The 24,069-nt window shown below is 49.5% G+C and overlaps 1 long non-coding RNA gene across 1 annotated transcript; it reads right to left on the bottom strand.

Annotated features, from left to right (window-relative positions):
• Positions 1-147: 147 nt before the first annotated feature.
• On the bottom strand, positions 148-2,976 carry LOC117525654. The gene is made up of 3 exons (XR_004565112.1): positions 2,863-2,976; positions 463-545; positions 148-353 (listed from the first exon to the last, which is right to left on the bottom strand). It is a non-coding gene; the product is annotated as an uncharacterized LOC117525654 (long non-coding RNA).
• Between the last annotated feature and the right edge of the window lie 21,093 nt (positions 2,977-24,069).

The raw sequence follows: 24,069 nt of genomic DNA, 5'->3' as shown, positions 1-24,069 counted from the left end.
ACATGGTCAGAGGAAATGCATGTTCCCAAACATGGTAAGAGGAAGAGCGTGTTCCCAGATACGGTCAGAGGAAGAGCATGTTCCCAGACAAGGTCAGAGGAAGAGTGTGTTCCCAGATGAGGTCAGAGGAAGAGCGTGATCCCAGACATGGTCAGAGGAAGACCGCGTTCCCAGGCAAGGTCAGAAGAAAAGCGCATTCCCAGACATGGTCAGAGGAAGAGCGTGTTCCCAAACATGGTCAGAGGAAGAGCGTGTTCCCAGTTGCAACACTCCTTCAGTCTCTGAATGGTTCCTTCCACAAGGATTTGAAGTCGGGCGATTGGTCAGGTTTTCAGAGCATCTTCTTTGCTGAGCTGTGGTTAACAGTAAAATGAATTAATTTATATTATTTCAGTAACAATTGTCTGTACATTTTAACAGTCACAATGTTCATTTGAATTGTTGATTTTGTGTTCTGCCCACCTGTCATCTTGAAGGGTGGTTTAATCTTTATAACCGGCTCCTTTACTTCAACCTCCAGCTGCTGTCTGCAGCACCCAGAGCACCTGTATGAGACAAGAGAAGATAATGACAATGAGAAAGCTTTTTACAGTTCAATATTTACCTTTACTTGCTATTGTTAGACTATTACTGTTAGTAATACTTTTAATAGAGCAGATTTTACTATTTATTATTATTACTTTGTTTGACTGTTATTACATAATTACTTTTTACTTCTTACTACTATTCACTAATATGACTTTTAATTTCAGTTTCAATTTATTTTCATTTATATAGAGCCAAATCACAACAGAGTTGCCTCAAGATGCTTCACACAGGTAAGGTCTAACCTTACTAACCCCCAGAGCAACAGTGGTAAGAAAAAACTCCCTCTGAGGAAGAAACCTCAAGCAGACCATACTCAAAGGGGTGACCCTCTGCTTGGACCATGATACAGACATAAATTACAGAACAATTCACAAAACAAATACACAAGAAATGCTATTGGTGCATAGGATAGGAGGGTCTCCAGCACAAATACCACACCTACCTCTGGATGGAGCTGCACCTCAAACAGAGAGAAAAAACAAAATCAGGCATCAGAAAGACAAAAAAAAAAATACTGTAGAATTTGTCAGCATTAAAGAACAAGAAAAACAGAAGAAATGCTAAGGTGATCGCCGGCCACTAGCCCTAAGCTTCACTAAAAGACCAAGAATTTAGGTGAAGTTGAGGCCGTGACACGCTCCGTTTATTAATAAAATGAATTAAAAGAGTAAAAAGCGTAAAACAAAACTATACCAGTATGCTAGCCATATGAAAGGGAAAATAAGTGTGTCTTAAGTCTGGACTTGAAAGTCTCCACAGAATCTGACTGTTTTATTGATGCAGGGAGATCATTCCACAGAACAGGGGCACGATAAGAGAAAGCTCTGTGACCCGCAGACGACTTATTCACCCTAGGGACACAAAGTAGTCCTGCACCCTGAGAACACAAAGCCCGGGCCGGTACATAAGGTTTAATTAGGTCAGCAAATTAGGGAGGTGCCAGTCTGTGAACAATTTTATAGACTAGTAGCAGAACTCACTGGGACAGGAAGCCAGTGAAGAGACGCCAAAATGGGTGTAATGTGGTCGAACTTTCTGCTTTGTGTCAAAAGTCTGGCTGCAGCATTTTGAACCAGTTGGAGAGCCCTAATGCTGGACTGCAGTAAACCAGAAAATAAAATATTGCAGTAGTCCAATCTAGAAGAGATAAACGCATGGATCAGGGTCTCAGCATCAGCCATAGACAGGATGGGACGAATCTTCACTATATTTTGCAGATGGAAGAAGGCAGTCCTCGTAATGTTTCTAATGTGGAGGCCAAGGGACAATGTAGGATCAAAAATTACTCCAAGGTTCCTCACTTTGTCAGTGTGATGTATGACACACGAGCCTAAGCTAAGCATTAACTGGTCATATTGATGCTGATGTCTCACTGAACCAAGAACCATAATTTCAGTCTTATCAGAGTTTAAAAGTAGTAAGTTTCTAGACATCCAACTTCTCACGGCTGCAAGGCAATCTTCTAAGGATTTTATGTGGATGAGATTACCAGCAGTTGTCGGCATGTATAACTGAGTATCATCAGCATGGCAGTGAAAGGTAATCCCAAAATGCCCCAATATGTGCCCAAGGGGTGCTATATAAAGGGAGAAAAGCAGGAGGCCTAAGACAGACCCCTGTGGAACCCCATATTTCATGTCACTCAGGTTAGAGGTAGTGTTACTGTACAGAACACAGTGAGAACGACTGGTCAAGTATGACATCAGCCATGCAAGGGCACTCCCAGTAATCCCAAAATGATTTTCCAGCCTATTAAGTAGAATATGATGATCCACTGTATCAAATGCAGCACTGAGATCGAACAGTAACAGAACTGTAGTGGTGTCTGAATCCATTGTAAGGAGAAGATCATTCACCACTTTAGTGAGAGCCGTCTCTGTGGAATGATATTTTTTAAAAGCAGACTGCAGTGGCTCAAAGAGATTATTCTCAGTAAGATAGTCCACGAGCTGCCGTGACAAGACTTTTTCCAGAATTTTAGAGCAAAATGATAGATTTGATATCAGCCTATAGTTTTTCAATACACTAGGGTCAAGATTAGGTTTCTTAAGTAATGGTTTAATCACTGCAGATTTGAAACATTTAGGAACAGATCCAGAAGTTAAAGAAAGATTAATAATTTCCAGCACAGTCGGCCCAAGAGTGGGCCACAGGTCCCATCAGAATTGATCAGAGTTATACAGAGTTGTTCTGCAAAAGGACAGAGGTTTGATTCTGGGGGTGAATTCACACTGTAATATTTGATTGAAGACAAAAAAAAATGATGCTTTATACAGCAGGAATGTAGACTTTCAAATCAAGTCATCCCTGGAAGCCGATCATCACACAGCAGTTGGTCCTCAGCTGGTTGACTGCTCAGGCAAGGTCAGAGGAAGAGGGTGTTCCCAGACATGGTCAGAGGAAGAGTGTGTTCCCAGATGAGGTCAGAGGCACAGTGTGTTCCCAGAAATGGTCAGAGGAAGAGTGTGCCCAGATGAGGTCAGAGGAAGAGTGTGTTCCCAGATGAGGTCAGAGGAAGAGCGTGTTCCCAGGCAAGGTCGCAGGAAGAGCGTGTTCCCAGACATTGTCAGAGGAAGAGTGTGTTTCCAGACAAGGTCATAGGAAGAGCGCGTTCCCAGACAAGATCAGAGGAAGAGCGTCTTCCCAGACACGGTCAGAGGAAGAGCGCGTTCCCAGACAAGGTCAGAGGAAGAGTGTGTTCCCAGACACGGTCAGAGGAAGAGCGCATTCCCAGACAAGATCAAAGGAAGAGTGTGTTCCCAGACACGGTCAGAGGAAGAGTGCAGGAAGAGCATGTTCCCAGACATGGTCAGAGGAAGAGTGCATTCCCAGATGAGGTCAGAGGAAGAGCGTGATCCCAGAAATGGTCAGAGGAAGAGCGCGTTCCCAGACAAGGTCAGAGGAAGAGCGTGTTCCCAGGCAAGGTCAGAGGAAGAGCATGTTCCCAGGCAAGGTCAGAAGAAAAGCACATTCCCAGACATGGTCAAAGGAAGATCGTGTTCCCAGGCAAGGTCAGAGGAAGAGCGTGTTCCCAGGCAAGGTCAGAGGAAGAGCGTGTTCCCAGACACAGTCAGAGGAAGAGCGCGTTCCCAGGCAAGGTCAGAAGAAAAGCACATTCCCAGACATGGTCAAAGGAAGAGCATGTTCCCAGGCAAGGTCAGAGGAAGAGCGTGTTCCCAGACATAGTCAGAGGAAGAGCGCGTTCCCAGGCAAGGTCAGAAGAAAAGCACATTCCCAGGCAAGGTCAGAGGAACAGCGTGTTCCCAGACATAGTCAGAGGAAGAGCGTGTTCCCAGGCAAGGTCAGAGGAAGAGCGTGTTCCCAGGCAAGGTCAGAGGAAGAGCGTGTTCCCAGACATAGTCAGAGGAAGAGCGCTTTCCCAGGCAAGGTCAGAAGAAAAGCACATTCCCAGACATGGTCAAAGGAAGAGCATGTTCCCAGGCAAGGTCAGAGGAAGAGCATGTTCCCAGACATAGTCAGAGCAAGAGCGCGTTCCCAGGCAAGGTCAGAAGAAAAGCACATTCCCAGACAAGGTCAGAGGAAGAGCGTGTTCCCAGACATAGTCAGAGGAAGAGCGTGTTCCCAGGCAAGGTCAGAGGAAGAGCATGTTCCCAGACATAGTCAGAGCAAGAGTGCGTTCCCAGGCAAGGTCAGAAGAAAAGCACATTCCCAGGCAAGGTCAGAGGAAGAGCGTGTTCCCAGACATAGTCAGAGGAAGAGTGTGTTCCCAGGCAAGGTCAGAGGAAGAGCATGTTCCCAGACATAGTCAGAGGAAGAGCGTGTTCCCAGGCAAGGTCAGAAGAAAAGCACATTCCCAGACATGGTCAAAGAAAGATCGTGTTCCCAGGCAAGGTCAGAGGAAGAGCGTGTTCCCAGGCAAGGTCAGAGGAAGAGCGTGTTCCCAGACATAGTCAGAGGAAGAGCGCGTTCCTAGGCAAGGTCAGAAGAAAAGCACATTCCCAGACATGGTCAAAGGAAGAGCATGTTCCCAGGCAAGGTCAGAGGAAGAGCGTGTTCCCAGACATAGTCAGAGGAAGAGCGCGTTCCCAGACAAGGTCAGAAGAAAAGCACATTCCCAGGCAAGGTCAGAGGAACAGCGTGTTCCCAGACATAGTCAGAGGAAGAGCGTGTTCCCAGGCAAGGTCAGAGGAAGAGCGTGTTCCCAGGCAAGGTCAGAAGAAAAGCACATTCCCAGACATGGTCAAAGGAAGAGCGTGTTCCCAGGCAAGGTCAGAGGAAGAGCATGTTCCCAGACATAGTCAGAGCAAGAGCGCGTTCCCAGGCAAGGTCAGAAGAAAAGCACATTCCCAGACAAGGTCAGAGGAAGAGCGTGTTCCCAGACATAGTCAGAGGAAGAGCGTGTTCCCAGGCAAGGTCAGAGGAAGAGTATGTTCCCAGACATAGTCAGAGCAAGAGCGCGTTCCCAGGCAAGGTCAGAAGAAAAGCACATTCCCAGACATGGTCAAAGGAAGAGCATGTTCCCAGGCAAGGTCAGAGGAAGAGCGTGTTCCCAGACATAGTCAGAGGAAGAGCGCGTTCCCAGGCAAGGTCAGAAGAAAAGCACATTCCCAGGCAAGATCAGAGGAACAGCGTGTTCCCAGACATAGTCAGAGGAACAGCGTGTTCCCAGGCAAGGTCAGAGGAAGAGCGTGTTCCTAGGCAAGGTCAGAGGAAGAGCGTGTTCCCAGACATAGTCAGAGGAAGAGCACGTTCCCAGGCAAGGTCAGACGAAAAGCACATTCCCAGACATGGTCAAAGGAAGAGCATGTTCCCAGGCAAGGTCAGAGGAAGAGCGTGTTCCCAGACATAGTCAGAGGAAGAGCGCGTTCCCAGGCAAGGTCAGAAGAAAAGCACATTCCCAGGCAAGGTCAGAGGAACAGCGTGTTCCCAGACATAGTCAGAGGAAGAGCGTGTTCCCAGGCAAGGTCAGAGGAAGAGCGTGTTCCCAGGCAAGGTCAGAGGAAGAGCGTGTTCCCAGACATAGTCAGAGGAAGAGCGCTTTCCCAGGCAAGGTCAGAAGAAAAGCACATTCCCAGACATGGTCAAAGGAAGAGCATGTTCCCAGGCAAGGTCAGAGGAAGAGCATGTTCCCAGACATGGTCAAAGGAAGAGCATGTTCCCAGGCAAGGTCAGAGGAAGAGCATGTTCCCAGACATAGTCAGAGCAAGAGCGCGTTCCCAGGCAAGGTCAGAAGAAAAGCACATTCCCAGACAAGGTCAGAGGAAGAGCGTGTTCCCAGGCAAGGTCAGAGGAAGAGCATGTTCCCAGGCAAGGTCAGAAGAAAAGCACATTCCCAGACAAGGTCAGAGGAAGAGCGTGTTCCCAGACATAGTCAGAGGAAGAGCGTGTTCCCAGGCAAGGTCAGAGGAAGAGTATGTTCCCAGACATAGTCAGAGCAAGAGCGCGTTCCCAGGCAAGGTCAGAAGAAAAGCACATTCCCAGACATGGTCAAAGGAAGAGCATGTTCCCAGGCAAGGTCAGAGGAAGAGCGTGTTCCCAGACATAGTCAGAGGAAGAGCGCGTTCCCTGGCAAGGTCAGAAGAAAAGCACATTCCCAGGCAAGATCAGAGGAACAGCGTGTTCCCAGACATAGTCAGAGGAACAGCGTGTTCCCAGGCAAGGTCAGAGGAAGAGCGTGTTCCCAGGCAAGGTCGCAGGAAGAGCGTGTTCCCAGACATTGTCAGAGGAAGAGTGTGTTTCCAGACAAGGTCATAGGAAGAGCGCGTTCCCAGACAAGATCAGAGGAAGAGCGTCTTCCCAGACACGGTCAGAGGAAGAGCGCGTTCCCAGACAAGGTCAGAGGAAGAGTGTGTTCCCAGACACAGTCAGAGGAAGAGCGCATTCCCAGACAAGATCAAAGGAAGAGTGTGTTCCCAGACACGGTCAGAGGAAGAGTGCAGGAAGAGCATGTTCCCAGACATGGTCAGAGGAAGAGTGCATTCCCAGATGAGGTCAGAGGAAGAGCGTGATCCCAGAAATGGTCAGAGGAAGAGCGCGTTCCCAGACAAGGTCAGAGGAAGAGCGTGTTCCCAGGCAAGGTCAGAGGAAGAGTGTGTTCTCAGGCAAGGTCAGAGGAAGAGCGTGGTCCCAGGCAAGGTCAGAGGAAGAGCATGTTCCCAGACATAGTCAGAGGAAGAGCATGTTCGTAGGCAAGGTCAGAAGAAAAGCACATTCCCAGACATGGTCAAAGGAAGATCGTGTTCCCAGGCAAGGTCAGAGGAAGAGCGTGTTCCCAGGCAAGGTCAGAGGAAGAGCGTGTTCCCAGACACAGTCAGAGGAAGAGCGCGTTCCCAGGCAAGGTCAGAAGAAAAGCACATTCCCAGACATGGTCAAAGGAAGAGCATGTTCCCAGGCAAGGTCAGAGGAAGAGCGTGTTCCCAGACATAGTCAGAGGAAGAGCGCGTTCCCAGGCAAGGTCAGAAGAAAAGCACATTCCCAGGCAAGGTCAGAGGAACAGCGTGTTCCCAGACATAGTCAGAGGAAGAGCGTGTTCCCAGGCAAGGTCAGAGGAAGAGCGTGTTCCCAGGCAAGGTCAGAGGAAGAGCGTGTTCCCAGACATAGTCAGAGGAAGAGCGCTTTCCCAGGCAAGGTCAGAAGAAAAGCACATTCCAGACATGGTCAAAGGAAGAGCATGTTCCCAGGCAAGGTCAGAGGAAGAGCATGTTCCCAGACATAGTCAGAGCAAGAGCGCGTTCCCAGGCAAGGTCAGAAAAGCACATTCCCAGACAAGGTCAGAGGAAGAGCGTGTTCCCAGACATAGTCAGAGGAAGAGCGTGTTCCAGGCAAGGTCAGAGGAAGAGTATGTTCCCAGACATAGTCAGAGCAAGAGCGCGTTCCCAGGCAAGGTCAGAAGAAAAGCACATTCCCAGACATGGTCAATGGAAGAGCATGTTCCCAGGCAAGGTCAGAGGAAGAGCGTGTTCCCAGACATAGTCAGAGGAAGAGCGCGTTCCCAGGCAAGGTCAGAAGAAAAGCACATTCCCAGGCAAGATCAGAGGAACAGCGTGTTCCCAGACATAGTCAGAGGAACAGCGTGTTCCCAGGCAAGGTCAGAGGAAGAGCGTGTTCCCAGGCAAGGTCAGAGGAAGAGCGTGTTCCCAGACATAGTCAGAGGAAGAGCACGTTCCCAGGTAAGGTCAGACGAAAAGCACATTCCCAGACATGGTCAAAGGAAGAGCATGTTCCCAGGCAAGGTCAGAGGAAGAGCGTGTTCCCAGACATAGTCAGAGGAAGAGCGCGTTCCCAGGCAAGGTCAGAAGAAAAGCACATTCCCAGGCAAGGTCAGAGGAACAGCGTGTTCCCAGACATAGTCAGAGGAAGAGCGTGTTCCCAGGCAAGGTCAGAGGAAGAGCGTGTTCCCAGGCAAGGTCAGAGGAAGAGCGTGTTCCCAGACATAGTCAGAGGAAGAGCGCTTTCCCAGGCAAGGTCAGAAGAAAAGCACATTCCCAGACATGGTCAAAGGAAGAGCATGTTCCCAGGCAAGGTCAGAGGAAGAGCATGTTCCCAGACATAGTCAGAGCAAGAGCGCGTTCCCAGGCAAGGTCAGAAGAAAAGCACATTCCCAGACAAGGTCAGAGGAAGAGCGTGTTCCCAGGCAAGGTCAGAGGAAGAGCATGTTCCCAGACATAGTCAGAGCAAGAGCGCGTTCCCAGGCAAGGTCAGAAGAAAAGCACATTCCCAGACAAGGTCAGAGGAAGAGCGTGTTCCCAGACATAGTCAGAGGAAGAGCGTGTTCCCAGGCAAGGTCAGAGGAAGAGTATGTTCCCAGACATAGTCAGAGCAAGAGCGCGTTCCCAGGCAAGGTCAGAAGAAAAGCACATTCCCAGACATGGTCAAAGGAAGAGCATGTTCCCAGGCAAGGTCAGAGGAAGAGCGTGTTCCCAGACATAGTCAGAGGAAGAGCGCGTTCCCAGGCAAGGTCAGAAGAAAAGCACATTCCCAGGCAAGATCAGAGGAACAGCGTGTTCCCAGACATAGTCAGAGGAACAGCGTGTTCCCAGGCAAGGTCAGAGGAAGAGCGTGTTCCCAGGCAAGGTCAGAGGAAGAGCGTGTTCCCAGACATAGTCAGAGGAAGAGCACGTTCCCAGGCAAGGTCAGACGAAAAGCACATTCCCAGACATGGTCAAAGGAAGAGCATGTTCCCAGGCAAGGTCAGAGGAAGAGCGTGTTCCCAGACATAGTCAGAGGAAGAGCGCGTTCCCAGGCAAGGTCAGAAGAAAAGCACATTCCCAGGCAAGGTCAGAGGAAGAGCGTGTTCCCAGACATAGTCAGAGGAAGAGCGTGTTCCCAGGCAAGGTCAGAGGAAGAGCGTGTTCCCAGGCAAGGTCAGAGGAAGAGCGTGTTCCCAGACATAGTCAGAGGAAGAGCGCTTTCCCAGGCAAGGTCAGAAGAAAAGCACATTCCCAGACATGGTCAAAGGAAGAGCATGTTCCCAGGCAAGGTCAGAGGAAGAGCATGTTCCCAGACATAGTCAGAGCAAGAGCGCGTTCCCAGGCAAGGTCAGAAGAAAAGCACATTCCCAGACAAGGTCAGAGGAAGAGCGTGTTCCCAGACATAGTCAGAGGAAGAGCGTGTTCCCAGGCAAGGTCAGAAGAAAAGCACATTCCCAGACATGGTCAAAGGAAGGGCATGTTCCCAGGCAAGGTCAGAGGAAGAGCATGTTCCCAGACATAGTCAGAGCAAGAGCGCATTCCCAGGCAAGGTCAGAAGAAAAGCACATTCCCAGACAAGGTCAGAGGAAGAGCGTGTACCCAGACATAGTCAGAGGAAGAGCGTGTTCCCAGGCAAGGTCAGAGGAAGAGCATGTTCCCAGACATAGTCAGAGCAAGAGTGCGTTCCCAGGCAAGGTCAGAAGAAAAGCACATTCCCAGACAAGGTCAGAGGAAGAGCGTGTTCCCAGACATAGTCAGAGGAAGAGCGTGTTCCCAGGCAAGGTCAGAGGAAGAGCATGTTCCCAGACATAGTCAGAGCAAGAGCGCGTTCCCAGGCAAGGTCAGAAGAAAAGCACATTCCCAGGCAAGGTCAGAGGAAGAGCGTGTTCCCAGACATAGTCAGAGGAAGAGCGTGTTCCCAGGCAAGGTCAGAGGAAGAGCATGTTCCCAGACATAGTCAGAGGAAGAGCGGTGTCCCAGGCAAGGTCAGAAGAAAAGCACATTCCCAGACATGGTCAAAGGAAGATCGTGTTCCCAGGCAAGGTCAGAGGAAGAGCGTGTTCCCAGGCAAGGTCAGAGGAAGAGCGTGTTCCCAGACATAGTCAGAGGAAGAGCGCGTTCCCAGGCAAGGTCAGAAGAAAAGCACATTCCCAGACATGGTCAAAGGAAGAGCATGTTCCCAGGCAAGGTCAGAGGAAGAGCGTGTTCCCAGACATAGTCAGAGCAAGAGCGCGTTCCCAGGCAAGGTCAGAAGAAAAGCACATTCCCAGGCAAGGTCAGAGGAAGAGCATGTTCCCAGACATAGTCAGAGGAAGAGCGTGTTCCCAGGCAAGGTCAGAGGAAGAGCATGTTCCCAGACATAGTCAGAGGAAGAGCGTGTTCCCAGGCAAGGTCAGAAGAAAAGCACATTCCCAGACATGGTCAAAGGAAGATCGTGTTCCCAGGCAAGGTCAGAGGAAGAGCGTGTTCCCAGGCAAGGTCAGAGGAAGAGCGTGTTCCCAGACATAGTCAGAGGAAGAGCGCGTTCCCAGGCAAGGTCAGAAGAAAAGCACATTCCCAGACATGGTCAAAGGAAGAGCATGTTCCCAGGCAAGGTCAGAGGAAGAGCGTGTTCCCAGACATAGTCAGAGGAAGAGCGCGTTCCCAGACAAGGTCAGAAGAAAAGCACATTCCCACGCAAGGTCAGAGGAACAGCGTGTTCCCAGACATAGTCAGAGGAAGAGCGTGTTCCCAGGCAAGGTCAGAGGAAGAGCGTGTTCCCAGGCAAGGTCAGAGGAAGAGTATGTTCCCAGACATAGTCAGAGCAAGAGCGCGTTCCCAGCAAGGTCAGACGAAAGCACATTCCAGACATGGTCAAAGGAAGAGCATGTTCCCAGGCAAGGTCAGGAAGAGCGTGTTCCCAGACATAGTCAGAGGAAGAGCGGTTCCCAGGCAAGGTCAGAAGAAAGACATTCCCAGGCAAGGTCAGAGGAAGCGTGTTCCCAGACAAGTCAGAGGAAGAGCGTGTTCCCAGCAAGGTCAGAGAAGAGCTGTTCCCAGGCAAGGTCAGAGGAAGAGCGTGTTCCCAGACATAGTCAGAGGAAGAGCGCGTTCCAGGCAAGGTCAGAAGAAAGCACATTCCCAGGCATGGTCAAGGAACAGCATGTTCCCAGCAAGGTCAGAGGAAGAGCATGTTCCCAGACATAGTCAGAGCAAGAGCGCGTTCCCAGCAAGGTCAGAGAAGCACTTCCCAGACAAGGTCAGAGGAAGAGCGGTTCCCAGACATAGTCAGAGAAGAGCGTGTTCCCAGGCAAGGTCAGAAGAAAAGCACATTCCCAGACATGGTCAAAGGAAGGGCATGTTCCCAGGCAAGGTCAGAGGAAGAGCATGTTCCCAGACATAGTCAGAGCAAGAGCGCATTCCCAGGCAAGGTCAGAAGAAAAGCACATTCCCAGACAAGGTCAGAGGAAGAGCGTGTACCCAGACATAGTCAGAGGAAGAGCGTGTTCCCAGGCAAGGTCAGAGGAAGAGCATGTTCCCAGACATAGTCAGAGCAAGAGTGCGTTCCCAGGCAAGGTCAGAAGAAAAGCACATTCCCAGACAAGGTCAGAGGAAGAGCGTGTTCCCAGACATAGTCAGAGGAAGAGCGTGTTCCCAGGCAAGGTCAGAGGAAGAGCATGTTCCCAGACATAGTCAGAGCAAGAGCGCGTTCCCAGGCAAGGGTCAGAAGAAAAGCACATTCCCAGGCAAGGTCAGAGGAAGAGCGTGTTCCCAGACATAGTCAGAGGAAGAGCGTGTTCCCAGGCAAGGTCAGAGGAAGAGCATGTTCCCAGACATAGTCAGAGGAAGAGCGTTTTCCCAGGCAAGGTCAGAAGAAAAGCACATTCCCAGACATGGTCAAAGGAAGATCGTGTTCCCAGGCAAGGTCAGAGGAAGAGCGTGTTCCCAGGCAAGGTCAGAGGAAGAGCGTGTTCCCAGACATAGTCAGAGGAAGAGCGCGTTCCCAGGCAAGGTCAGAAGAAAAGCACATTCCCAGACATGGTCAAAGGAAGAGCATGTTCCCAGGCAAGGTCAGAGGAAGAGCGTGTTCCCAGACATAGTCAGAGCAAGAGCGCGTTCCCAGGCAAGGTCAGAAGAAAAGCACATTCCCAGGCAAGGTCAGAGGAAGAGCGTGTTCCCAGACATAGTCAGAGGAAGAGCGTGTTCCCAGGCAAGGTCAGAGGAAGAGCATGTTCCCAGACATAGTCAGAGCAAGAGCGCGTTCCCAGGCAAGGTCAGAAGAAAAGCACATTCCCAGACAAGGTCAGAGGAAGAGCGTGTTCCCAGACATAGTCAGAGGAAGAGCGTGTTCCCAGGCAAGGTCAGAGGAAGAGTATGTTCCCAGACATAGTCAGAGCAAGAGCGCGTTCCCAGGCAAGGTCAGAAGAAAAGCACATTCCCAGACATGGTCAAAGGAAGAGCATGTTCCCAGGCAAGGTCAGAGGAAGAGCGTGTTCCCAGACATAGTCAGAGGAAGAGCGCGTTCCCAGGCAAGGTCAGAAGAAAAGCACATTCCCAGGCAAGATCAGAGGAACAGCGTGTTCCCAGACATAGTCAGAGGAACAGCGTGTTCCCAGGCAAGGTCAGAGGAAGAGCGTGTTCCCAGGCAAGGTCAGAGGAAGAGCGTGTTCCCAGACATAGTCAGAGGAAGAGCACGTTCCCAGGCAAGGTCAGACGAAAAGCACATTCCCAGACATGGTCAAAGGAAGAGCATGTTCCCAGGCAAGGTCAGAGGAAGAGCGTGTTCCCAGACATAGTCAGAGGAAGAGCGCGTTCCCAGGCAAGGTCAGAAGAAAAGCACATTCCCAGGCAAGGTCAGAGGAACAGCGTGTTCCCAGACATAGTCAGAGGAAGAGCGTGTTCCCAGGCAAGGTCAGAGGAAGAGCGTGTTCCCAGGCAAGGTCAGAGGAAGAGCGTGTTCACAGACATAGTCAGAGGAAGAGCGCTTTCCCAGGCAAGGTCAGAAGAAAAGCACATTCCCAGACATGGTCAAAGGAAGAGCATGTTCCCAGGCAAGGTCAGAGGAAGAGCATGTTCCCAGACATAGTCAGAGCAAGAGCGCGTTCCCAGGCAAGGTCAGAAGAAAAGCACATTCCCAGACAAGGTCAGAGGAAGAGCGTGTTCCCAGACATAGTCAGAGGAAGAGCGTGTTCCCAGGCAAGGTCAGAAGAAAAGCACATTCCCAGACATGGTCAAAGGAAGGGCATGTTCCCAGGCAAGGTCAGAGGAAGAGCATGTTCCCAGACATAGTCAGAGCAAGAGCGCATTCCCAGGCAAGGTCAGAAGAAAAGCACATTCCCAGACAAGGTCAGAGGAAGAGCGTGTACCCAGACATAGTCAGAGGAAGAGCGTGTTCCCAGGCAAGGTCAGAGGAAGAGCATGTTCCCAGACATAGTCAGAGCAAGAGTGCGTTCCCAGGCAAGGTCAGAAGAAAAGCACATTCCCAGACAAGGTCAGAGGAAGAGCGTGTTCCCAGACATAGTCAGAGGAAGAGCGTGTTCCCAGGCAAGGTCAGAGGAAGAGCATGTTCCCAGACATAGTCAGAGCAAGAGCGCGTTCCCAGGCAAGGTCAGAAGAAAAGCACATTCCCAGGCAAGGTCAGAGGAAGAGCGTGTTCCCAGACATAGTCAGAGGAAGAGCGTGTTCCCAGGCAAGGTCAGAGGAAGAGCATGTTCCCAGACATAGTCAGAGGAAGAGCGTGTTCCCAGGCAAGGTCAGAAGAAAAGCACATTCCCAGACATGGTCAAAGGAAGATCGTGTTCCCAGGCAAGGTCAGAGGAAGAGCGTGTTCCCAGGCAAGGTCAGAGGAAGAGCGTGTTCCCAGACATAGTCAGAGGAAGAGCGCGTTCCCAGGCAAGGTCAGAAGAAAAGCACATTCCCAGACATGGTCAAAGGAAGAGCATGTTCCCAGGCAAGGTCAGAGGAAGAGCGTGTTCCCAGACATAGTCAGAGCAAGAGCGCGTTCCCAGGCAAGGTCAGAAGAAAAGCACATTCCCAGGCAAGGTCAGAGGAAGAGCATGTTCCCAGACATAGTCAGAGGAAGAGCGTGTTCCCAGGCAAGGTCAGAGGAAGAGCATGTTCCCAGACATAGTCAGAGGAAGAGCGTGTTCCCAGGCAAGGTCAGAAGAAAAGCACATTCCCAGACATGGTCAAAGGAAGATCGTGTTCCCAGGCAAGGTCAGAGGAAGAGCGTGTTCCCAGGCAAGGTCAGAGGAAGAGCGTGTTCCCAGACATAGTCAGAGGAAGAGCGCGTTCCCAGGCAAGGTCAGAAGAAAAGCACATTCCCAGACATGGTCAAAGGAAGAGCATGTTCCCAGGCAAGGTCAGAGGAAGAGCGTGTTCCCAGACATAGTCAGAGGAAGAGCGCGTTCCCAGACAAGGTCAGAAGAAAAGCACATTCCCACGCAAGGTCAGAGGAACAGCGTGTTCCCAGACATAGTCAGAGGAAGAGCGTGTTCCCAGGCAAGGTCAGAGGAAGAGCGTGTTCCCAGGCAAGGTCAGAGGAAGAGTATGTTCCCAGACATAGTCAGAGCAAGAGCGCGTTCCCAGGCAAGGTCAGACGAAAAGCACATTCCCAGACATGGTCAAAGGAAGAGCATGTTCCCAGGCAAGGTCAGAGGAAGAGCGTGTTCCCAGACATAGTCAGAGGAAGAGCGCGTTCCCAGGCAAGGTCAGAAGAAAAGCACATTCCCAGGCAAGGTCAGAGGAACAGCGTGTTCCCAGACATAGTCAGAGGAAGAGCGTGTTCCCAGGCAAGGTCAGAGGAAGAGCGTGTTCCCAGGCAAGGTCAGAGGAAGAGCGTGTTCCCAGACATAGTCAGAGGAAGAGCGCTTTCCCAGGCAAGGTCAGAAGAAAAGCACATTCCCAGACATGGTCAAAGGAAGAGCATGTTCCCAGGCAAGGTCAGAGGAAGAGCATGTTCCCAGACATAGTCAGAGCAAGAGCGCGTTCCCAGGCAAGGTCAGAAGAAAAGCACATTCCCAGACAAGGTCAGAGGAAGAGCGTGTTCCCAGACATAGTCAGAGGAAGAGCGTGTTCCCAGGCAAGGTCAGAAGAAAAGCACATTCCCAGACATGGTCAAAGGAAGGGCATGTTCCCAGGCAAGGTCAGAGGAAGAGCATGTTCCCAGACATAGTCAGAGCAAGAGCGCATTCCCAGGCAAGGTCAGAAGAAAAGCACATTCCCAGACAAGGTCAGAGGAAGAGCGTGTACCCAGACATAGTCAGAGGAAGAGCGTGTTCCCAGGCAAGGTCAGAGGAAGAGCATGTTCCCAGACATAGTCAGAGCAAGAGTGCGTTCCCAGGCAAGGTCAGAAGAAAAGCACATTCCCAGACAAGGTCAGAGGAAGAGCGTGTTCCCAGACATAGTCAGAGGAAGAGCGTGTTCCCAGGCAAGGTCAGAGGAAGAGCATGTTCCCAGACATAGTCAGAGCAAGAGCGCGTTCCCAGGCAAGGTCAGAAGAAAAGCACATTCCCAGGCAAGGTCAGAGGAAGAGCGTGTTCCCAGACATAGTCAGAGGAAGAGCGTGTTCCCAGGCAAGGTCAGAGGAAGAGCATGTTCCCAGACATAGTCAGAGGAAGAGCGTTTTCCCAGGCAAGGTCAGAAGAAAAGCACATTCCCAGACATGGTCAAAGGAAGATCGTGTTCCCAGGCAAGGTCAGAGGAAGAGCGTGTTCCCAGGCAAGGTCAGAGGAAGAGCGTGTTCCCAGACATAGTCAGAGGAAGAGCGCGTTCCCAGGCAAGGTCAGAAGAAAAGCACATTCCCAGACATGGTCAAAGGAAGAGCATGTTCCCAGGCAAGGTCAGAGGAAGAGCGTGTTCCCAGACATAGTCAGAGCAAGAGCGCGTTCCCAGGCAAGGTCAGAAGAAAAGCACATTCCCAGGCAAGGTCAGAGGAAGAGCGTGTTCCCAGACATAGTCAGAGGAAGAGCGTGTTCCCAGGCAAGGTCAGAGGAAGAGCATGTTCCCAGACATAGTCAGAGGAAGAGCGTGTTCCCAGGCAAGGTCAGAAGAAAAGCACATTCCCAGACATGGTCAAAGGAAGATCGTGTTCCCAGGCAAGGTCAGAGGAAGAGCGTGTTCCCAGGCAAGGTCAGAGGAAGAGCGTGTTCCCAGACATAGTCAGAGGAAGAGCGCGTTCCCAGGCAAGGTCAGAAGAAAAGCACATTCCCAGACATGGTCAAAGGAAGAGCATGTTCCCAGGCAAGGTCAGAGGAAGAGCGTGTTCCCAGACATAGTCAGAGGAAGAGCGCGTTCCCAGACAAGGTCAGAAGAAAAGCACATTCCCACGCAAGGTCAGAGGAACAGCGTGTTCCCAGACATAGTCAGAGGAAGAGCGTGTTCCCAGGCAAGGTCAGAGGAAGAGCGTGTTCCCAGGCAAGGTCAGAAGAAAAGCACATTCCCAGACATGGTCAAAGGAAGAGCGTGTTCCCAGGCAAGGTCAGAGGAAGAGCATGTTCCCAGACATAGTCAGAGCAAGAGCGCATTCCCAGGCAAGGTCAGAAGAAAAGCACATTCCCAGACAAGGTCAGAGGAAGAGCGTGTTCCCAGACATAGTCAGAGGAAGAGCGTGTTCCCAGGCAAGGTCAGAGGAAGAGTATGTTCCCAGACATAGTCAGAGCAAGAGCGCGTTCCCAGGCAAGGTCAGAAGAAAAGCACATTCCCAGACATGGTCAAAGGAAGAGCATGTTCCCAGGCAAGGTCAGAGGAAGAGCGTGTTCCCAGACATGGTCAGAGGAAGAGCGCGTTCCCAGGCAAGGTCAGAAGAAAGCACATTCCCAGGCAAGATCAGAGGAACAGCGTGTTCCCAGACATAGTCAGAGGAACAGCGTGTTCCCAGGCAAGGTCAGAGGAAGAGCGTGTTCCTAGGCAAGGTCAGAGGAAGAGCGTGTTCCCAGACATAGTCAGAGGAAGAGCACGTTCCCAGGCAAGGTCAGACGAAAAGCACATTCCCAGACATAGTCAAAGGAAGAGCGTGTTCCCAGGCAAGGTCAGAGGAAGAGCATGTTCCCAGACATAGTCAGAGCAAGAGCGCGTTCCCAGGCAAGGTCAGAAGAAAAGCACATTCCCAGACAAGGTCAGAGGAAGAGCGTGTTCCCAGACATAGTCAGAGGAAGAGCGTGTTCCCAGGCAAGGTCAGAGGAAGAGCATGTTCCCAGACATAGTCAGAGCAAGAGCGCGTTCCCAGGCAAGGTCAGAGGAAGAGCGCGTTCCCAGACATGGTCAGAGGAAGAGCGTGTTGCCAGTTGCAACACTCCTTCAGTCTCTGAATGGTTCCTTCCACAAGGATTTGAAGTCGGGCGATTGGTCAGGTTTTCAGAGCATCTTCTTTGCTGAGCTGGGGTTAAGAGTAAAATGAATTAATTTATATTATTTCAGTAACAATTGTCTGCACATTTTAAAAACCTTAATGCTAACAGTCACAATGTTCATTTGAATTGTTGATTTTGTGTTCTTCCCACCTGTCATCTTGAAGGGTGGTTTAATCTTTATAACCGGCTCCTTTACTTCAACCTCCAGCTGCTGTCTGCAGCACCCAGAGCACCTGTATGAGACAAGAGAAGATAATGACAATGAGAAAGCTTTTTACAGTTCAATATTTACCTTTACTTGCTATTGTTAGACTATTACTGTTAATAATACTTTTAATAGAGCAGATTTTACTATTTATTATTATTACTTTGTTTGACTATTATTACATAATTACTTTTTACTTCTTACTACTATTCACTAATATGACTTTTAATTTCAATTTCAATTTATTTTCATTTATATAGAGCCAAATCACAACAGAGTTGCCTCAAGATGCTTCACACAGCTAAGGTCTAACCTTACTAACCCCCAGAGCAACAGTGGTAAGAAAAAACTTCCTCTGAGGAAGAAACGTCAAGCAGACCAGACTCAAAGGGGTGACCCTCTGCTTGGGCCATGATACAGACACAAATTACAGAACAATTCACAAAACAAATACACAGGAAATGCTGTTGGTGCACAGGACAGGAGGGTCTCCAACACAAATACCACACCCACCTCTGGATGGAGCTGCACCTCAAGCAGAGAGAAAAAACAAAATCAGGCATCAGAAAGACAAAAAAAAAAATACTGTAGAATTTGTCAGCATTAAAGAACAAGAAAAACAGAAGAAATGCTAAGGTGATTGCCGGCCACTAGCCCTAAGCTTCACTAAAAGACCAAGAATTTATTTGAAGTTGAGGCCGCGGCCCGCTCCATTTACTAATAAAATGAATTAAAAGAGTAAAAAGCGTAAAACAAAACTATACCAGTATGCTAGCCATATGAAAGGGAAAATAAGTGTGTCTTAAGTCTGGACTTGAAAGTCTCCACAGAATCTGACTTTTATTGATGCAGGGAGATCATTCCACAGAACAGGGGCACGATAAGAGAAAGCTCTGTGAACCACAGACTTCTTATTCACCTTAGGGACACAAAGTAGTCCTGCACGCTGAGAGCGTAAAGCCCAGGCCGGTACGTAAGGTTTAATTAGGTCAGCTAGGTAGGGAGGTGCCAGTCCATGAATAATTTTATAGGTTAGTAGCAGAACCATAAAATCTGATCTCACTGGGACAGGAAGCCAGTGAAGAGACGCCAAAATGGGGGTAATGTGGTCGAACTTTCTGCTTTGTGTCAAAAGTCTGGCTGCAGCGTTTTGAACCAGTTGGAGACCCCAAATGCTGGACTGCAGTAAACCAGAAAATAAAATATTGCAGTAGTTCAATCTAGAAGAGATAAACGCATGGATCAGGGTCTCAGCATCAGCCATAGACAGGATGGGACGAATCTTCACTATATTTTGCAGATGGAAGAAAGCAGTCCTCGTAATGTTTCTAATGTGGAGGCCAAAGGACAATGTAAGATCAAAAATTACTCCAAGGTTCCTCACTTTGTCAGTGTGATGTATGACACACGAGCCTAAGCTAAGCATTAACTGGTCAAATTGATGCTGATGTCTCACTGAACAAAGAACCATCATTTCAGTCTTATCAGAGTTTAAAAGTAGGAAGTTTCTCTACATCCAGCTTCTCACGGCTGCAAGGCAATCTTCTAAGGATTTTATGTGGATGAGATTACCAGCAGTTATCGGCATGTATAACTGAGTATCATCTGCATAGCAGTGAAAGGTAATCCCAAAATGCCCCAATATGTGCCCAAGGGGTGCTATATAAAGGGAGAAAAGCAGGAGGCCTAAGACGGACCCCTGTGGAACCCCAAATTTCATGTCACTCAGGTTAGAGGTAGTGTTACTGTACAGAACACAGTGAGAATGACTGGTCAAGTATGACGTCAACCATGCAAGGGCACTCCCAGTAATCCCAAAATGATTTTCCAGCCTATCAAGTAGAATATAATGATCCACTGTATCAAATGCAGCACTGAGATCTAACAGCAACAGAACCGTAGTGGTGTCTGACTCCATTGTAAGCAGAAGATCATTCACCGCTTTAGTGAGAGCCGTCTCTGTGGAATGATATTTTCTAAAAGCAGACTGCAGTGGCTCAAAGAGATTATTCTCAGTAAGATAGTCCACGAGCTGCCGTGACAGAACTTTTTCCAGAATTTTAGAGAAAAATGATAGATTTGAGATCGGCCGATAGTTTTTCAATACACTAGGGTCAAGATTAGGTTTCTTAAGTAATGGTTTAATCACTGCAGATTTGAAACATTTAGGAACAGATCCAGAAGTTAAAGAAAGATTAATCATTTCCAGCACAGTCGGCCCAAGAGTGGGCCACAGGTCCCAGCAGAATTGATCATTTTCACACTGGTCAAACTAACAAAGTTGTTCAAATGCTAAGACGTCAATTAAATTGATATTTGCCGATCAGATTCTAGATCTGAACTTAATCTGGTGTTAATTTATATTAAATCCACACACTCACAAAACTACAGAATACTCAGGCGTTTAAATGTTCTTATGCTGGCATTTTAGTAACTGTACCTGTATTCCATGTTGGCTGGATGTTGTGATTTTTATTTTATTTATTGAAATGTGTGTATTTGTGTGTGTGTGTATATATATATAGTATATTTGTTGTGTAGTTTATGTGTCTGTGTTCATGTTGTTCTTCTGCTTTCTTGAGCAGGTCACTCTTGAAAAACTGATTTTTAATCTCAAAGAGGCTTTTACCTGGTTAAATAAAGGATATAATAAATGTATATGTATTTAAATAACCTACCTGGCTGAGGAGCTGAAAGGTTGCGGTGTTGTGTCGTCACAGCTGAAGCTGCCGTGTTCTCCACTTCGTCCTCACAGCAGTTTGTCCACAGTCAGAGCAGAGTGATCGTCACACTCTAAGCTCTCACCCATTTCTTTTGGAGACTGTTGAGTCGCAGTTGTGTTTGTTAGTTGGAATTGCAGAGCGGCACGGAGCAGTGACACTGTGAAGCCGCTTCTGCCATTGTTGCCACCTGACTGGAGGTTTGGATGCAGTTAACTTTTACTTCTGCATTAGAAACCCGGAAATGTGAAAATCCCCTATTAAATGGCTATGTTACAACTTGCCAGCCAAAAGCTTAACCTTCTGGGGTCCAGGGTATAATTGGCCATTTTTTACTCCTTTTGGTTTTACCTTCATAAATTTCCTTAGAAAACTGTTAGCTTTGTCTTGTTTGGAGTCATTGCTTTCAGTACAACCTCACCTGTGTAACCTTACAGTTTTTCTTTCATTCTGAGATACTGTATGAACACAACATAAATTCACACTAAAACATAAAATCCAAAAAGAAAAAGTAAAAAAACTAACAACAAAGTTATATACAACTGTGTTGTGGCTGGCGTGCCTGGCTGGCTTTTGTTTGTCTTCTGTTTCTGTCTTTTGGTTTTCCTTCCAGGTGGTGCGCATTTAGGACTGAGTGGCTGTGTGGCTGAGTTAACAGGACCTCACCCTGATCACCTGAGGCTGATCAGGTGCGGCTCGTCAGGACTCACAGCTGTGGTGCATCTACACGGATTGGAACATGGTGGCATTTAAGTTTGGAGTACACAGTGTGTATTTGCCAGAGACTCGACCTTGTGACCAGACGGGTGAGATCGTCGTCTCGAGAGCCATCTCATCATCAGTGGATGCAGAGAACGTCCAGGTTTGATGCATGGTCTGTGAAAGAGGAGGGGGTGAGGTCTCACGCTCGTCAGCACACTTCCTGAGGTACGTCAGGTTTTGTGACTAACATTTGTACAGTCAGTAAATGTGGTGTCCCTCACACCTTATTATATTGAGCTGTTATGTTAGTCGTTTTAATCAGCTTCCACTGCAGTGAGTTTGTGAACAGGGTGTTCCATGCCTGCAGGGTGGGAAGCTGATTAGTAATTAAGCCAGGAAGTGTTTGCTGTTTGTACACCTTTGAGCGGTCTCTCTGTGTGTGGAGTGTGGACTCACATTATGATTTCTTCTTTCACAGACTCGGTTTGTCACGGCCACCTGGGGGGTGTCGGTGGGGTCCTTGGGTCCGAACAGTTTCTGGCTCCGGACCGTTAGTGCTGCTGGGAGCGCACCGTTTACCACCTCGCCAGTCTGCGCACTCATTTGTTGTATTTTCCACTTCACTGTTATGTCATTAAATTTAGTTATCCTTTGTACTGTGCTCTGCTTATTTTATACTGGGTCCTTCAAACGCTGGTCGGTTCTCCGGGCTGCGTCCGACACATAACAGTAGTCTCTGGCCATACATCACGGACCCAGCGGTAGCAGAGACGGTAACGCGCCGGGAAGGCGGCAGCAGACGTTCAGAAGTTATCCGGATCAGTTGCGGGTGCTCTCCGCCCGGATGGTGCGTGTTTGAGAACCCATTACTGAATCCTGATTTGAGCTCTCTTGCAGCTGTGTTCCTGTGTTGTGCCTTATCCGTGGGTCGTGGTGGAGTGTGACTGGCGACGGCTTCGCGTCACGCTCCGACCGGATAAGAGGTTTAAACGGGAGCTGCAAGAGTGTGTGTGTAATGGGTGAACGCGCACGGCGGAGCTCTGTGGCACGGGTCGCTGAGCTTCCTGTGTTACAGTTGTAGCCCCGTTTCCCCGGGTGAAGATAACTACTGCGTCTGTTGTGTCAGCTCCGGTGTTATTTAGTTGAAGCACATTTTTGGTTGTGTGTTTACACGTTGCTGCGCACAGAAAAGCAGCATGAGTTGGGTTCTCTGTTACCAAAGGGGGTTTTTCATTTTTAGCACTTTGGCTCCCTCTGTTGGTAACTGAGTCACATTACCGTTAAGCTCTTAAGTTGGAACAGGTGTGTTCCATTTGTTTGAGCTTAACGGTATACGTCACTGATTAGTTTTGTGTTGGTTCATTTTCTGTGGGTGCTTTTTGAGTTGGTTTTTTGTGTGGGATTTTGTTTACACTATTTAGTGTTCTGGGGTCGTGACCCTGCAGTCTGTTTGGAGCAAAAAAGGGACCCAAGCCACTTTATGTTAGTCTGTTAGTCTTTCTTTTTATTTCTTTTAGTTTCACCTCCTCAGGGTTTGATGGGACGGTCCCCTGGGGGGTGATGGGGGGGTAATTGGGTTGTTTTTTCTTTTTTGTTTTTTTTTTGTTTTTTGTTATGCCCTCTCTTCTCCTCTGACTCCAGCCGGGTGAGCTGTACGTGTCGGCGTTGCTGGAGTGGTGCAGTGTGGTTATGCTGGGCGTTTCCCAGGTGACCTCTGCACCCGGGAGGGGGGGGGGGGGTTGGGGTTTTTTCTTTTTATTCCCTCTCTTCCCCTCTGGCTCCAGCCGTGTGAGCCGTAGGTTGTCGGCGTTGCTGGAGTGGTGCAGTTTGGTTATGCTGGGCGTTTCCCAGGTAACCTCTGCACCCGGGAGGGGGGGGGGGGTTGTGTTTTTTTTTTTTATTCCCTGTTCCACCTCCGGCTTCAGCGCGCCTTTGAGCCGTCTGCCATCGGCGTGGCTGAGGTTTGGGGCAGTGGAATATACCCACAGCTGGTGGCTGGTTTGGAAGTCGGAGGGGTGGTGCCGTTTTGTGCCGTCTGCCATAACCGCTGTTCCACTCCTCCTGGTTGACTTCTGGGGTATAGTCATGGTTGGTGACGCTGGACGTGCTTCCAGTTTCCACTGCGCCGAGGGGGTGGGGTTGGGGTTGTTTTTTTCTTTCCTTTTGTTTTTCCCCCCAGTTTCCGCCCTCAGGGTGTGACTGTGGTGTCCTCTGGGGGGGGAAAGGGCTGTGGGTCCATCTAGCCATAGACGGCCGGGGCTGGGTCCGTTGGTCATGAGGGGAGGCGTCTCCTGGGGTTGATGGAACGGTCCTCTGGGAGGCGCTGGGAGTCTCCGTGGGTGACCTTGGATTCCAGAGGGACCTCGGCTGTGGTTATTACTCCTGGAGCTGGCGGGATGTCCTCTGGGGGTGTTGGGTCCCTACATGTCGTCGGGGGGGGGGGTTAGCATTTTTATTTGCAAGCTTAAGTTTGGGTTGTTTTTCTTTTCTCCCCTTCCCGGGGTTTGATGGAACGGTCCTCTGGGGAGGGGGGGGGGGGGGGTGGTGTTAGTGTTTTTATTTGCAAGCTTAAGTTTGGGTTGTTTTCTTTTCTCCTCTTCCCGGGGTTTGATGGGACGGTCCTCTGGGGAGGGGGGGGTTGGTTTGGTTGTTTGTGTTTGTCTTTTTTGTTTTATGACTAATCAGACTGTAAACATGGTTGGACAAAGGCTGACCACACAGGTTTAAGAACTCCTGGCCACACCTGTGCTAATTGACTGACAGAAACAAAGGCAAAGATGCAGCCAGAGGAGAAGACGTCAACCGTTCTGTTGGATGAAGATTCTGTTGGAAGATGAATGCAGATACGGTTTCCAGCCATGGTCCCTGGAGGGGGGTGTTTCTCCTGGGCCAGGTTTGTGTGGTCGCCGGGAGGCTTCCCGTGAGGGTGGGGTGCTGTTGTGGCTGGCGTGCCTGGCTGGCTTTTGTTTGTCTTCTGTTTCTGTCTTTTGGTTTTCCTTCCAGGTGGTGCGCATTTAGGACTGAGTGGCTGTGTGGCTGAGTTACCAGGACCTCACCCTGATCACCTGAGGCTGATCAGGTGCGGCTCGTCAGGACTCACAGCTGTGGTGCATCTACACGGATTGGAACATGGTGGCATTTAAGTCTGGAGTACACAGTGTGTATTTGCCAGAGACTCGACCTTGTGACCAGACGGGTGAGATCGTCGTCTCGAGAGCCATCTCATCATCAGTGGATGCAGAGAACGTCCAGGTTTGATGCATGGTCTGTGAAAGAGGAGGGGGTGAGGTCTCACGCTCGTCAGCACACTTCCTGAGGTACGTTAGATTTTGTGACTAACATTTATACAGTCAGTAAATGTGGTGTCCCTCACA

This window comes from Thalassophryne amazonica, chromosome 15 (genome assembly GCF_902500255.1).
Source record: "Thalassophryne amazonica chromosome 15, fThaAma1.1, whole genome shotgun sequence".
Classification (NCBI taxonomy): Eukaryota; Metazoa; Chordata; class Actinopteri; order Batrachoidiformes; family Batrachoididae; genus Thalassophryne; species Thalassophryne amazonica.
This window is presented reverse-complemented; position numbering and strand designations above follow the sequence as displayed.